The sequence below is a fragment of the Ascaphus truei genome, chromosome 7 (genome assembly GCF_040206685.1).
Source record: "Ascaphus truei isolate aAscTru1 chromosome 7, aAscTru1.hap1, whole genome shotgun sequence".
Taxonomy (NCBI): Eukaryota; Metazoa; Chordata; class Amphibia; order Anura; family Ascaphidae; genus Ascaphus; species Ascaphus truei.
This window is the reverse complement of record NC_134489.1, coordinates 100436506-100452093: the sequence shown is the minus strand read 5'-3', so window position 1 is coordinate 100452093 and position 15588 is coordinate 100436506. Positions and strand designations below refer to the sequence as shown.

General features: G+C 46.1%; 1 protein-coding gene across 3 annotated transcripts in view; it reads left to right on the top strand.

Annotated features, from left to right (window-relative positions):
• Positions 1 to 598: 598 nt before the first annotated feature.
• VIL1 (villin 1) overlaps positions 599 to 15588 on the top strand; it is a 39753-nt gene continuing 24763 nt past the window's right edge. Inside the window, exon 1 of one of the 3 annotated variants that reach the window (XM_075609673.1) lies at positions 599 to 737. The gene's annotated coding sequence lies outside the window, so the exon portion shown is untranslated. Of the gene's footprint in view, positions 738 to 14430; positions 14581 to 15588 lie in introns of those variants that run through there. The other 2 variants (XM_075609672.1, XM_075609674.1) reach the window with 2 other exon arrangements.

The following is a 15588-nucleotide window of genomic DNA, read 5'->3' as shown; positions in this document are numbered from 1 at the left end:
TAAAAAAATAAAAAGCCAGAGCACTTCAATGCATACTGCAGCCATCATTAGAGATTGGTTATACCCGTTTAACATTTGAACTTAATACAGTTTCCCGGCTCCCCCTAATACCGCAGTCTCTAAAGTGTTCATGTTTATATGTCACATGAAGAAGAGACCCATGAGGTTATCAAACCTTGGTTCGCACTCGTATCCACGAGGACAGATCTTGTTTGTTCATTAAAAGGCATTACAATATAGGATCAATCTACAGGTTGGCGTGGAGAGTCCTAAAGGTATAGACGTAGCTCTCGGACCATTGCATCTACTCGCTACTCCTTTCCGTCAGCGGAACAATTTTCCTGGGCTCAGAAGATGAGAAAGCGGCATCGTGAAACGCGTGGGTCCTTATTAAGCACTTTGTGAATGCCCTGTACTGACAGAACTCCTATTCACCATTACCAACGCTCTTTGTTTTGGGGTTCTTGTTAATGAGCGGCCCTTCATGTCCACTCTTCACTAGCAGAATTTCCCTCATTAAGGCGCATAAATATGTGCTGTTTGCTGATGCAGAATAAACGCTCTCCCAGCATGTTCCAGTCTGCACAGTGTTGGTTGTCTGGTTTCAACATTGAGCTCCAGCAGTTTCACTTCAGTACTGGGGGAAATAGGAGGCCGAATCTTTGCTGGGTACCTCTCCTCTTTGGGCAGCTGCAACCCTGGGAATGCTTGCTTAACACCAACTCTGATTGTCACAGGTGAGTGCTTATCCATCACTACATTCTTTTACTAAAGTTGGGAATGTTTCAGCTGTGATAATGATGCATCGTACACCTGCTAATGAAATTTGGGAGGCGCGGAACTGGCCCTTCCCTGAATCCTAATGCAATTGGTCAATGGGAGATGATTTGCTAAATTCTCTGGCTGTTAGGACCTGCGATATTATGGTCATGCCTTGAATGTGGCTCGCGGGCTTATACGCTTTGGTCAAAGGGTTAACTAAATGACCCCTTTTTCAAGAGATATATAGGTATTTCACTGTATTTTTGTCACATTGGATGTTGCTCTGGACTTCTTTGTTTCTTGTTTTGTACAATTAGCCACACCCAGCAGCACTCCTTTTGACACTTATACAGTATAGTTACACACATACATATATATATATATATATATATATATATATATATATATATATATATATATATATATATATATATATATATATAGTGGTAATTTGGGGGGGGTTCTGAGAGCGTGCTGGGTATCTGTGTTTGCAAAACTGAGGCATTACTTGTACAAAAGTAGATTTATCAAAGACAACAAAGTATGTTCTTTAAATTATTCATAAATCATTCTGTTTTACGCCACTTCTTGCACCAATTTTGCAGCTAGAATACGCTGATAAATAGTTTCCTATGACTTTCACATCCAGAATATACTATTCCTTTTCTTCCTAAACCTCAAATTCGACCTTTCTTCCAGGCTCAGCTTACTGGCTGTAAGTGATCAAAAGAAATTAAGCGCAAATAACACCACTTTAACAGAAGAAAACAAATAGATATACTGTCCTTAGAAAGTGCAGCTCCCGAAACAGGATTCAGACCAAATCCAACCAGCAATCGATAGCAGGTGCGCAAATTTCATCAGGACATAGAAGAGATAAATAAAGACACCAAAATAGTGCAACATTGTCAAACACAACAGTGTAGTCAATGCTGCAACATTGATTGCACTGTTGTGTTTGACAATATTGCACTATTTCAGCTTACTGGCTGCCAGAGAACATGGTACAGAGCACCCAACTCGCCTATTTAACAATTGTACTCATGCTAATGAGGTCCTCGTCGAGGATAGGTTTCTGTTTAAAGAAGCCACCAACCCCCCCCCCTCCCCCTCCAGCCCTCCCCCCTCCCCCTCCAGCCCTCTCTCCCTCACTCGCTCCTCTCTTTCTTCCTCTTTCCCTTTTAACTATCCTCACTTCACTTGAAAAGTAGAGACGGGTGCACACCCATTGACACCCCCCCTCCGGATGGAGAGGCGGGCTTCATACTATGGGCTCCTAACAGGGTGTGCAGAAGCTCTGTTATTGTCAACTTGTTAAAAAAAAATACCCAATGACGTCTGTACCAGCTTGTTGTGATATGATATGCTGTACCCTACCCTCTGAAAACCCCAATTAAAAAATTGGAAATAAAAAAGAAGCCACCAATTTTTTCATCTAATAGCCGACATGTGCTTATCTTCATTTTAGCCGTGGGCGCGTGTTTTACAGAAACTCCCGTCAAAGTGGAAGTCAGGGGGCTTGTTGTCTTGTTTGCTAATTTGCAGTCCATAGGTTACTCTGTATTTGTTTTGTCAGATAAAAGGCTCATAAATTGCCAGGGTAATAGTATGTATCCTGGTTAATATTTGCCCAGATAGCCATCAATTGAACTCACCTTTATCACTGGGAGTGCCAAGGCTGGGGATACTTGCGCATGGAATTGTAAACGCCTGGTATCCGATCAGATCCAAATGACTGTGGTTTGGGGTCCTTTGGGGTCTTTGACATTTGACAATATTGTAGATTCAGTGCCAGAAAGGCCGGAAAAATGTTGCTTTGTTTTGCCATGCATTGGATACCCACCTGGCACCGAAGATGTTAAATCTACACCACTACGCAGGCAATAGTCAAACTGGGTGATTCTAAGTACACTGCACGGTGGAACACTCTGTCCCAACTGAACGAGTGGCTCAGTGAGTAAAGACACTGACTGTCAATAATGAGTGAAGTCAGCGGAACCTGGTTCAATTCCCCTTTGTTGGTTTCTTGTGACCTTGGGCAAGTCCCTTTATCTCCCTGTGCCTCAGGCACCTAATAACAGATTGTAAACCCACCGAGGCATGGAGTGTCTGTTAAAAAGAAATGCTGTGGTCAGTGTACTTTGCACTATACTGTCACTGTGAAGTGTTTTGAGTCCCATTGGGAGAAAGGCGCTATATAAAATAAAGTTATTATATGACAATAACTAACATGCACTGCCACAATTTATGCTTTCATGCTATGTGCATTTATTTAGACGTGTGCGTGTATGCTCTGCCCCATGTTCCATGCGTGACCTACGCATATAGGTGAGAGCTTTACAAAGCTGTGTATGAATGTCCCAGAATGAATGAGGATCTGAAATTGAGGACAAGCTGATAACATTTTAAATGTAAAAATAGGACTAACGAATGTGTACAGCTGGCAATTATTAATTTTAGTGGCACATTTATTGTGGCATCAATAGGAGTTTCCGGGATGATCGTGGCCTGATCGGCACTTTCCAAGTTTAATGAATAACCCCGTTGTGTGAGGAGAGAAGGCTGCAATGTATCAAGTGAAGCTTTATAAGTGCACAACCTTTTCCCATTCATTCCCTGTGTGTGCTCAGGAGAGAAAGAGTTATATTAAATATAAAGGCGTTCACAGTGCAAAGGTTCATGGAATGGGTGACTGGTAATGGTCCTCTCCGATACTAGCTGAGATACTGTCACTTTCACACTCAATAAAGATGGGCGTATCAGCACCAAGTACTATAGGGCCCTGCCCCCGCATTGTGTAAATGATGTTAGAATATGAAAGAAGTAAGAACAGTTTGGGTGATTTTTCATGTTTCTTTTGAGCAGAGCAGTAAATGAGGGGTCCTCCCCAAGTCCCACCCCCCCCATTCCCTCCAAGTCCTATCCCCCCTCTCCTCCCCCCCCAAGTCCGATCCCTACTCTCCCCTCCCCCCAAGTCCTATGAGACATGCCTTGTGCTGTATCTTTACCAGGATCATGCATGTTCCTCATGGGCTTTTCTTGCCCTTGGCAGATACACACTGCTTTATACTAATGTCTTATTTCTAAAAGCTCCACCATAAACAATACACTGATAAGTATGTCTTGTTTTTTGATATACAGATGTAGCCAGACTCGCTGTCCTCGGTGCCGCGGTCTAAGACGCAAAAAATCGGCGGCACCAGAGACCATGACTGCCACGATCGGTCCATGCTTCCTCCATGTGTCGCAACCACCGTGGTCTTGTGACTGCGTGTGGCAGCGGCACAGAAGACCGTTAGCTTAGCTGCTTCTGTATATCCCAAAACCCAGCACCAAGCTTCTCAGCAGAGGGGGAACTGCATTGTCCCCGAGTCACAGGGGCAGTTCATCCAGACCTTGGGAAGTTACTTTGTGCCAGTCCAGCAGATTTAGGCTGCAGAGGGTGGATGTTAGGGGTATGCCAGATGGGCTTCCTTAAAAAGGTGACTTCAGCGAGTTTGATGGTGCGTGGTAGGGAATTCCAGAGATAAGGGGCAGCATGGGAGAAGTCTTGAAGGTGGGAGTGTGATGAGGTAATAAGGCAGGAGAGGCTGATATCATGGGCAGAACAGAGGAGGTGTTTTGGAGTATATTTGGGGAGGAGGGCTGAGGTATAAGGGGGCAGCATTGTTGAGAGCTGTGCAAGTCAAAGTGAGGGTTTTCATTCTAGAGGATATGGAAAGCCAGTGTAGGGATTTGCATAGTGGAGGTCATGAGAGGAGAGGTAAATTTGGGTATCAGCATATATATGGTACTAAAAGGTCAAGGGCAGAGCCTTGTGGGAGCCCAACATAAAGAGGGAGGAAACGCTGAAGGTTGGATAGGTCATCATGAAAGCCAATGGAGTGGAGAGTGTGCAGGAGAAGGAGTGATCAACAGTGTCGAATTCAGAAGAGAGAAACAGGATAATTAGTAAGGAGACATTACCTTTAGACTTGGCTGCGAGTAGGTCATTGGCCACTTTTGTTAGTGTTGTCTCAGTGGAGTGTAGAGGGCGGAAACCAGATTGCAAAGAGTCAAGTAAGAATGGGTGTGAGGAGTGCAGGTTTGAAGAAAGAAAGGAATGTGAGAGAGGTTAAAAAGTTGAGTTGGGGTGGGACTTGGTGTGCCAGGGAGGAAACGGAACATGTGAGGGAATAGGGTCAAGGAGGTAGAGTGTAGGGTGAAAAGAGAGCAGAGACCTCATCCACAGTCACAGGGAAATTAGCGGCGAGCGGATTTAGGTGTATAAAGGGAGGTAGATGGTGCATGTGAAGCCTGACATGAGGAGATGTCATGTCTGATGGTCTCAATCTTAACTGTGAAGTAGGTGGCAACCTCTTGGGCTGTGAGGGTGGATGGGGGTGCAGCTGGGCAGAGAAGGGAGTTAAAGGTGGCAAAAAGGCGTTGAGAGTTATGGGATAGAGTTGCATGAGAAAAGAAATGTAGGTTTTCTTGGTAAGGAAAATGTTACAGGCAGGAGGAGCGTATGAATTTATAGTGGAGGAAATCTGCTTTAGAGCAGTAACGTTCAGGCGTGCATGACCTCTTTTGGAGGTAGTGGCCAAAGTTGATGTGCCATGGTTGTGGCTTCAATTGTTTGGGGCATTGTGTGGTGGCGGGAGCTGCCTGGTCTAAGACTGATGAAAGCATACTATGGTATAGAGAGGATGGTGCAGAGCAGACTTTGGGGTAGGGGGTGAGATGGGAAAGGATTGGTATGTGCATACTGCCAGGATTAGGTGATGTGTCACCACAGAGTAGGAGAGGGTGGCTGATGGGGATGTGCTGTGAGGAGCAGATGGAGATGATGGCTGCAAAATGCAGGAGATGTCGGTAGAGGATGGGAAATTAGGAAGGAGGGTTTAGGGGAGAAAGTGTGGGAGCTGGGGGCAGAAGCAAAAGTGCAAGTGAGAGAGCGGAGGTAAATAAGGGAGAGCAAGGTAACTGTAGTCATTACTTAAAATGAAGCTGTAGTGTTGGCGGGGGCAGTGCACAAATAGCAGATAAGGACAGCAAACACAACACAGAATAAAAATCATTTGTGAGGATATTCATTGAACACATATTCAGCACTATGTCCCAACAATGTCCCCAATAATGAAGGGCTGCGTAGGGCAGAAAGTTGGAAGTAATATCACCATTATCATAGACTTGGAGGCCTCCGTGTTACAAAAATGTTGCGGACAATTCTAATAACGATGTTGATTTTTCTGCTACAAAGCAGTAGTCACGTGTTAATCACCAATGTTTATTTACATTTTAAATATGATGCTCCGTTCAGGAGATATGTGTTTGAAATCTTAAGTGTCTGGGAAGTTAAAATGGAGCTCTACCGAGAGCCCGGTGCAGTCTAAAGGCTAAAAACTAGAGATTAAGAAAATTGACATTTTTAACACTAACATTTTATTTTAAAAAACAAAACAAAAAAAAACACAGGGCATGCCTAGGGGGCAAGATACTAACATTATATGTTAACACATACAGTCAGACAGTCAGTCAGTGTCTCTCTCCCATCTCAAGATTCTGGACGGTCTTCTCATTTAGGGTCCAAGTTTCACACCCATGCTTGAGCACAGGCACAATACACAGGCCAAACACTTTGCTTTTGAGGCACAGAGGAAGGTCCCATGGCAAGATTGTCTTTTCTCTTCCGAGCGCGCTCCATCACACCTTCATTCGCCTATTCATTTCAATTTGAACAAAACTTGGCTGCACCGCTGCTTGTGGTGGTGGGGGGTGGGGTGGAGAGAAGATGGAAGAGGTGCGAGAGGGCTGCGGGTGGGTGCGAGACTGTGTGTCAGTGTGTGTGTGTGTGTGTTTATCAGTGTGTGACAGATACACACTGACACACGCACACTGACAGGTGGAGTGGGAGGGTTGCTGGAACGCCCCCCACTGCTTACAATTCTGACTGTCTCCTATATATTTCAATATTTTCTCCCTCCCTGCATTACGCTGTATATAGTGTCAGTGTATTTTGTGCTGTACGAAAGGCAGAGTAGAGGCACAATGAATGCCCTTCCAGGTCACTTGCAATAAATGTTGACACAGAGCCAGTGTTTAACTCCTGGGTCACAGTCCTGTGTTATAACCAGCAGGCCCCTGAGCTGTGGAATTTGAGTGGCAATGAGCGGCGATCCTCCTCTCTTGGAAGTGAGCGATAAGTAGAATGACGCATCGGGAACACAGTGAACTTTGAAGTTTGTGCAGAAGGCTCGCGTTTTTATAACCTGGAAACTGTAGAGCCGGGTTTTGGTGATGAGCCTGTATCTGCAGAAGTTGCTCGATATACAGTATGTAAATCGCAGGTAGAGATGTGCGCAGGTTTATGGCTGGGGAAAAATGAACAAAGATCATCCTCAGGAATCACCAGCTGTAAATATCTTACTTTTAGAGCACATCGGTACCAACTTCTGCACATTCTTTGTCCCTGGACAATTTGCGTGAAAGTTGGTGATTTTAGCAAATTTGGGGAATATAAAAATGCTGATTTGTTAATCGGTGAATGAACAAATAGCCTTCACTCCAAAATGTTATGAATAAAAGGGATAAGGAAACTCTGTAGCCCCAAGCAGCTCTTGGGTCACACAATGTGCAAATCACCAATCCTCTGACATTGTAACACATACAGATGCAGCACAGCTGGATTCCAACTCACAGCCAACAGTAGAACACCAATGTCTTATGAATGGCATACAGCTCAAATGCTGCTCCTTAATGCTCAGCCAATGGAAGAGCAACAATACCTGATGCAGTGCAAGGTTTATCCTTATCATACTGTAATGGAATATCAGATAATGCACCGATGCACTAAGTTGCAACCAAGCACTGGTTAATAGTGCATTCTTCAGCTTATACAGCTCAAAAGGTGCTTTGTAACCCAATCCCAGTGATAGAGGGAGAATGCCCAGTCCTGCAACACAGCTCCCAGCTGTTCCTACTAAGTAAACAGACAGTTTGACAGTCTTGTAAGAGAGGTTGGAGCTCTGCACACTTATACAGGTCCTGTCCAAACTGTTATAGTGCTGGTACCAACTCTATGGGGGATGCATGTCCACACTGCCCACACGAGCTAATAATAATACTGTATAGCTTCTATAGTGGTTTCCCCTACAGCAGTGTTTCCCAACTCCAGTCCTCAGGGAACCCCAACAGGTCAGGTCTTAAGGATATCCCTGCTCCAGCACAGGTGGGTCAATCTGCGGCTCAGTCATTTTGACTGAGCCACCTGTGCTGGAGCAGGGATATCCTTAAGACCTGACAGGTTGGGGTTCCCTGAGGACTGGAGTTGGGAAACACTGCCCTACAGTGTGCTTCCGGAGATGAGTTGGCCTGAGCCAGTCCAGATGTCCACCTGAACCTATTGTTGAGCCTTCCTCTTGAGTTCCCTTTAACAATGTCCTATTTACTTATTGGGATCTTAGTACACTAATGGTTCAACTTTACTAGGAATGTACTGTATAAGTTAAATGTATTATGCTGACCACGTATGCAACCGGAGATCGGAGGCTTATCATTCACTTCTGTAGACCTAGGCCTTATAACTCAACAAAACGTTGACCTATGGCTGCCCCATATACCTCCCCCTTTCCCACGTCCATTAACAGACACGGACACATAAAACACGCTACACTGTATAGGGGCTATAATAGCCACAGCTTTATTCAAGTCCAAAACATGTATATAACCCCTAGACCGAACCGTGCCAGACTGCCAGTGGCTGTGTCATGAGTCCACACCATACACGTGACTCGTGACACTCCCTGTGACGATGGGGAGGATTTGGCCTGGGATTAAAGGGGTTACACCCCAATTGGCCACCCTCTAACCTCACCAGGGAGACAAGGGGTTAACTGGGCTGAGGCCCAGACATGTGATTTAACCCTTGTCATAACCTGAAAATGTATATTCCCCTGTTCCCCTGTTTTATTATTAATCAGTGTCTGCATCACACACACACTGGGATCCATCCGGGAGCACAAGGGTTAATAGTTGTATAGTGATTATAGCCCTTTGTGTAACTTTCCCGCCTTTTCAGGCACCATTTTGCAGGCTCCCATAGGCCGCCATTGGAAATCCATGTATTTCAATGGCGAATCTTGCTGTTGAGTCCTGTTCCTGAGAAGACCAGCAGATGGCATCCGAGAGGGAGAGCGGCGGTTTCCCATTGAAAGTCAATGGGCTCATTGACTTCAATGGAGAAATCCTTGAGAGAGCTTTCCAGGAACGAGTTGGCTGATGTTCAAACCGCTCAACCACAAAGCGGATACATTTTCAATAGGAGAGCTTTGATCACTTACAAGTCAAGTTCAACGACAAGTGGCGTGGGAATAAACAGTTCTAGGGCCCCTAGAAATAAAATTCTTTCTGTCCCTAGTTCCTAGACCTCCCCCCACTCGACCACAACCGGGTCCCCGAATCCTGGACCCCCGATAAGGGTTGAACCGAGAAGAGCGAGCCGCGCCATAGGTTCCAATGGTGGCGGCAGAAACAGCTCAGGAAAACAGCTAAGTGTCAAAAGCTGAAAATTGGTAATCCATAGCTCCGGTTCCGGAGGGCCCAGTGGATCTGGGTTTGGGGTATCTGTAGCCACTGCTCCGGCTTCGCTGCAGAACCATCCTTGACCCGCTTGGACCAACCCGACGGAGTATGGACCCCCTTGAAAGTTCGGGGCCAAACCCCATTGACCGGCTACGGCGGAAAAACCCCATTGACTTCAACGGCGGCATCGCCCCGTTAAAAGTCTATGGTGGGGATTCCCATAGCCGCCAACGGCGGCGGTTTGCCATTGAAAGTCTATGGCGGCGAAGCCCGTTGTTTTCAATGGGGATTTAGTGAAAAACCGTGATTTAATTTACAGCGGAGTTTTGTGTATTAAAATGTGAAATGGTTTTAAGTGTATTTGTGTATCTCCGGTACCCAAGGTCGTAGCAAGTCGCAAATTGGACCATAGGGTGTCCCAGTCCCGGCATTGAGAACTGGGGAGTTTGGACCTGCTGGACCCAAAGGAACCGGATATTTTAATATGTTCATGTTTTATCCAACATACTGTATTTCAAGGTATGGGTAAAACCCAGAGGAAATTCCTTTGCATACCAGGGTAGCATATGGCCAGAAAGGCGACCCAATGTCTAGGACTTAAGTATGTTTCAAAGGATTTTGTCACCTCCACTGTTTGCATGAGGGCGGAGATTACTCAAACCAGAGCAGTCTTCAAGTGTTCCATTTCACACCTCACAAACAAAGAATATCCTGCTAGAATTCCAAACTGGTAGACTAGCTGGCATTCCTGATGTAGAGGAGGGGTTATAGAAATGAGACCCCAGAGCTCTACTGCGCATGTACCAACTAGCAGGGGGCATGAGTCAAATTGTGTTCCCATGTTAGTGAGTGGCTGGAGGTAATTGAAAACCAATCACCTGTACTTAAGGTTAAGGATAGGACCACAAAAGGTATATAATCTGTGGTCAACCCTTTATCCTTTGTCTGTTCTATACCATCTTGATTGCTGAGAGAAACGCTATGCACTGTCTTCCTGCCAGAGGTCTTTCATGTCTTTGGTGTCTTGATGACTATGAAGAGTGCTGTATGAACTGCCAGTCCAGATATGACTGCTTCATCATTTCCATTTTAAGTAAGTGTCTATATTTTGCCTGTTATTTGTACATTTTGTGTGTTCACCTTTATCAAGGAATAAATTATATTTTATCATATCTAAGTCTCGTCCCAGTTCAGACCCAGTTATAAATATATATTATCTTTTATATATTTATGTGTGTAACATACAGCCTGCCACAAAGTCACCGTGACACTCCCTCCCCCCCACTGGATGGATAACCGACTTAGCCACAATGGTAATACCTACCAACCGGGCATTACGCCATCTGCCCAAAACAACCTGGGGCATTAGCCCAGCCCCTACCCATGGACCCAGTCTGGCACCCACGAAACTCCCACTCCAAAGGAGAGTACTTCAGGCCTTAAATTGGTCTTACCGCCCCATCATAATCTCCTACACAACACCAGGGCACCCAACATCAGAGAGGACATGTGTCCCAGAATAACCCCCATGTGCGGGAACGAATCATGAATTGAAAATTGGCTAAACGCGCCAATGAAGCCTAAAGTGGCTTGTAATCCTCCTATCCTCTTGAATGAATGCGGCCGTCTTTACCGCCACCATGTTTGGGGTTGCCGCCCGCCTCAGGTGCTGTCCCCTCCCCTCTTCTGTTTACGGAAACCCTTGCAAGTCGCGTGGTCCCTGCCACATGTTGAGCACTCGTTGCAAAACTTACAGATTGTGCTGAACTTGCATGCAGAGTCTTTAAAACCCCAGCACACCCCCCACCCGCTTATCTCCTGCGTATCGCTGAACCCAAGGGTCCCGGCCTCTGAAGCGCCATTGACACAGCCAAAAGCCTGCTCATAATGCAGCCACATCCCCCCCACCCCATACATGTGGGGCTCCATGATGGTATCCATATAGCATGAATGCGTGATAGTGACAAAAGGCGCTAACTACAGTATAATTAATAAAATATATATTGTGATATACACGTGCAATAATAAAAAATGATACTGATAACCAGCTCAAACCCTCTGCTGGATCCTGTCTTCACTGATTCCCAAAACTTGAATGATATTCTTGCAATCCAGGGGGAGCATATCGGGCGGAAGAGAATGAAAAAAACAACTACTTAGTGTAGATGGTACAGCAATATAGAGATAAAGCGATAACGGCTCTGTGGATATCTTACTTACAGGATTCCAATGGAAATCAGGCACTGGAATGAGGTGAGGGTATGTAGGTGAGTAGTGAGTAGCTTCTCAATGTGCCAGTCAGTGTAACAGATGATAGCAAATAGTGCTATAAAAAAGCGCAATGGATATAATCAAAGGTCGCGGCGCATCAGATGATCTCACCACCTCCCTCCAGGGGGGATGTGTACAGCCGGTCAGCCTCGCGGTGTGCTCTGCTCTTCCGCTTCGTCGCGCCGTCGGCTCCGTGACGTCACTTCCCCCAGCTTCTCTCTGTGGCTCCGAAGGGCTCCGCGAACATAGGATTAATCCAACTGGCTCAGGAACTCCTCCTCAACGCGTTTCGCCAACCTGTGTAGGGTCTCTGGCTTTGTCAGGAGTATGATCAACACCCCCCACCCCACCCCCCCCCCCATACATGTGAGGCTCCATGATGGTATCCATATAGCGGAATAGCGCTAAGCACTTCTACGGCTCCTCCACAATTACAGTAGCCAAGATGGCATGCGCTTCTAACCAATTCCGGAATGTCTTGGGGACAGGGTCCCTATCTGCGTCCTTATCTTTAGACCAGTCTCGCCTTCGCATCCTTATACCCTGACGAAAGCAAAAATCTCTCTTTATATAATCGTCTTTCTGAATCCTGTCTTTAACTGCCTGGGCCACATGCGTACCTAGCGGCTCAGCCAAGCACAAAGAAAACTTCTTTATAGCTACTAACGTCTCCCCCTATCACCTCTCCCAAAGATTTATCCTTGGAACTGGATAGATACGCCTGTAGCTGCCCCATTTACCCCCACGTGTGCTCCTGTGACTCTAACCTATTAAGGAACCCTTTAGTGCAGAAATCATGCATGGGCAGCAGGCTGCTTTCCCAGGGTCCAGGACTAGTTACCACCGGGGGCCCCAACCCACGTCGGCGGCCTTGCGAGAACCTCCTCCTCCCCCCCCCCATTTTCACTTACACTCCCCCCTTCTCACGCACCTCACTTTTACACTCCAAAGTCACCCTTTCCTCCTCCCCTTCTATCTCCCCCTCTGTCTTACACCCTTATCTGTCAAACTCACCCCTCTCATCCTGTCTCTCACCCCCCATCCCCAAACACAGACATAGACGCACAATAAGCCCCCTCCCACAGAAGGGCCCTGCAAGACCGCAGAGGACGCCAAAGGGCTTGGGGAAGGGAGGGTCAGATATGCGGAGGCCAGCAAAGGAGAGGGCCGTTCTGTCCTGGAGGAGAGGAGGGACAGGTGGGGGTGGCATCCAGAAAAGGGGAGGGCCCGTCTTACTGGCAGAGAGTGAACCACCCTCCCCCCCCATGTTGGCGGCCCTGGCTTTAGCACAGGGGGCTCAGTGGTTAAGTGAGCCCCCTGTGCTGAAGCAGGGATATCCTGAAAAGCTGGCCTGTTGAGGACTGGAGTTGGCTACACCTGGTTTAGTGAATCTTGGCCAATCTATTTTGCATTACACAGACTTTTTACATTGATTGTATTCTCTGTATACAAGCTTCTGTCCCCATGCAGAAATAGTGTATTCCTAGTGACACAAACACTACATGTTGTGTCCTTGCAGTGTTGTGCTTAAGAACCAAACCGTTAAGGGGCTTGAATTAACTTGTTGTGTTTAGTAAATAACACAAACGGGGTCAAAACACAGACGCACACCTAAAGGTGACACAAATAAACAGGTCCTGTCACAGCTCTATGAAACACAATGTTTCGCAGCGGATCCTACATCATGTTTGGAAAAGGCTTCAGGGACAAGCACAGAGACGTAGGCCCCTGGGAAGGAAAGCTGGCAGGCTGCTTGTATCTCGCCGTGGGGCGGGCCTCAGATGTTGAGCTGGAGCCCAAGGGTATACCACACACACAAATACTTGTCACACGAACCCCTCCAGCAAAAGATGGGTTACTAAGGTAATTGGTTCCTACTACTGTACATCCCAAGAGATCTGAAACAATAAAAAATGATCGCAGATCCCTGCTAGAACCCTGCAGAGTATTGCTATATCAGAATGGTGTCTTTTTATTAATTATCTCTACTCTGTTGTCATTATCCTCATCACATCCGTCATTTTGAGGTTAATTATTTTCTAGTTTTGGGGCTTCTTAAAGATGACCGTCCTTGGGAATTTTACAAACGCTGTCCTGGAATTCCACCCTCAACCATTCAGCGTCGGAGTCATTGCAGCGCTGCACTAAAAGCAACATATACGTGGCTTATTCTGTGGAATTCTCCATTGTGCCATTCAAAGATGGAGTCGTGTACATCTAGGCAGCTTTCTTCCATATTGTGCTGAAATGTGTACTGCACTTTACCAAACCTCTTTATAACAACACAGGCACGAGATAATTCTGCCACGGAGCTTACGGATTTGAGGTGCAAAGGAGATGCTTACTGAGTGGTTATAAAGCACCTTACAGACCATTCAAGTCAATGGCGGCCAACTCCAGCCCTCAAGAGCTACCCACAGGTCTTCAGACTATCCCTGCTTCAGCACTGGTGGCTCAGTCTTTGACTGAGCCACTGATTGAGCCACCTGTGCGGAAGCCGGGATATCCTGAAGACCCGTGGGTTGCTCTTGAGGATTGGAGTTGGCCGCCCTTGGACCAGAAGGTGCCTTATCACTTCGTACTTCTTAGTAAATATGGCCTTAAGTGACCAGCTGAAGTGGGGTATTGAATCAGCAACTCCCACTTTGGGGACAGCGCCTTGGCACAAAAATCAAGTCGTAAAGTGTCACAGAAAAACCCTAAGCTGAAAATAAATAAATAACCGAATGGCAAAAAAAAAATGGCAATTAATACAGGGAAGCCAATTAGCAGCTGAGGGAAGACTCGGGGGAGAAGTCCAGAGCTGGGCTGGGCTTGTCCCTCCTTACCCAGCTGAGACACATGTCCTTATATGGCAAATAGAGATCACACGTTGAGCAGAGCAAAGCTTGGGACAAAGGTCATCGCAGCCTGTCAGGAGACACTCTGCACAGGTACAGGTGTGGAGGTCTGCGCTACTCTCTCCCAGGCACATCTGACAGAGAGGTAAGTTCTTCACCGTTTCTTCCCATTCACCTGTGCAGGTGTGTGCTTGTGGTATATAATGGAGGTGTCAGGTATTCCCTTCTGCCCTGAAACTGCAGCCCCCGGCACGCCCCACCGAGCTCACCTTGTTCACACACCTTCATTCACTGGAGCTGCCTCTTGGTCACCAAACTTGCTCTGAAATCTCCCAAATATACACAGCCCAATTGCTCAAATCTGGGTAGGAATCAGTACTCCTGTTACTGATTGCATGTGCCAATGGGAAAAATCATCCCTTTTGTATTGTATTAATTTAATAAACTTCCAATATTGAGCTCCTTATTCCCCACCTCTTGTAAAAGGTCACTGTTACACGTGCCTGTGCTTATACTATAGAATAAGGTGGTTAAGAAATGTTATCTTGGTGTCATTCAACGATCGATGCATTGTCTCCGTGCCAACTAAATGTCACTTGCAAAAAATGTATTGTTTGGCATATCCTGCAATCAAGAACTACTTAACATAGTGATTTATAAATGACCCTATTTACTCGATCACATTAAGAACATTTCAGCACCTACATGCATTAAGTATGAAATTATGTAACATGAGTTAATGTGGCAGGTAAGTGCATCTTGTGTGGAGGAGGGTGATTCAGATATCAGACAGCTGATCTGTGCTTACACCTGGCCGTCATCATGCTTTGGTTTAACACCTTCCCTGCTGGAAGAGCCAACACTGAATGATTATACTTTGCATAACGCACCTTCCCAGCAGCAAACTGGTTATCAGTACACGTTGGACAATAAAATGTAATACTTTGCATGATTTACAGGAGACAATGGAGTCGTTATTCTCATTTAGAAAAACAAAATAATGCTTTTGTAAAAAGTGCCAGTGAAGCCTGAAATATTTTGGGGAGGTGTTATAGGAGAGGCTGGGCAGGACTGACCTGCATATTAGAATGGGATGGATGAAATTCTGCGTCTTTGTCCATCGTTTCCCCCCTATTATTGCATCAGAAAACCT